The 753-nt window shown below is 44.2% G+C and overlaps 1 non-coding gene across 1 annotated transcript; it reads right to left on the bottom strand.

Annotated features, from left to right (window-relative positions):
* Positions 1-429: 429 nt before the first annotated feature.
* Positions 430-536, bottom strand: LOC113848625. Its single transcript, XR_003501890.1, has one exon. It is a non-coding gene; the product is annotated as a small nucleolar RNA R71 (small nucleolar RNA).
* Positions 537-753: the final 217 nt, after the last annotated feature.

Below are 753 nucleotides of genomic sequence, written 5' to 3'. Positions count from 1 at the left end.
GATTGAAAGAACAGTTCGTAGACAAAGAAAAGAAGTGAGAAAGCAAAGAATGGCAGAAGGAAGGAGATCAATTCAAGATTACGGGACACCCACTGCTAGAGGTACTCCTGGAAGCATCGCGGCCCCTAATGTGGAGGCAAACAATTTTGAATTGAAACCAGCACTCATAACCATGGTCCAGAACTCCATACAGTTTTGAGGCATGCCTAATGAAGACCCCAATTCTATCTGACAAAGTTCCTCTGATTGACAGATACCATCAAATACAATGGAGTCTCCAACGATGCTATTCGACTCTGTCTTTTCCCATTCTCGGTATCTGAAAAGGGGAATGCTTGGTTCTCCTCACTCCCAGCCAACTCCATCACAACTTGGGAAGACCTCACTCAACAATTCTTGGGAAAATACTTCCCTCCATCAAGGTCCTCTAAGCTTACGACGGAGATATGTTGCTTCCAACAATATGAAGCAAAATCCTTATTCGAGGCATGGGAGCGATTTGGAGAGCTTTTGAGAAGATGTTTTCATCATGATTTTCTGACGTGGAGACAGGTGCAAATCTTTTACAGTGACCTATCAATCACCACTAGGGCTACAATTGATGCCGCAACAGGAGGGTCCCTCATAAGAAAAGATCTGGATGATGCATACAAGCTAATAGATGAGATGACATCTTCTAGCTTTCAGTGGTACATCGCTGACTCTTACAACATCAAGAGGAAAGAGACCACCCCAGTCCACCAAGTAGGGAGC

This window comes from Abrus precatorius, unplaced genomic scaffold (genome assembly GCF_003935025.1).
Source record: "Abrus precatorius isolate BTA unplaced genomic scaffold, Abrus_2018 Scaffold8, whole genome shotgun sequence".
In the NCBI taxonomy this organism is placed as follows: Eukaryota; Viridiplantae; Streptophyta; class Magnoliopsida; order Fabales; family Fabaceae; genus Abrus; species Abrus precatorius.
This window is presented reverse-complemented; position numbering and strand designations above follow the sequence as displayed.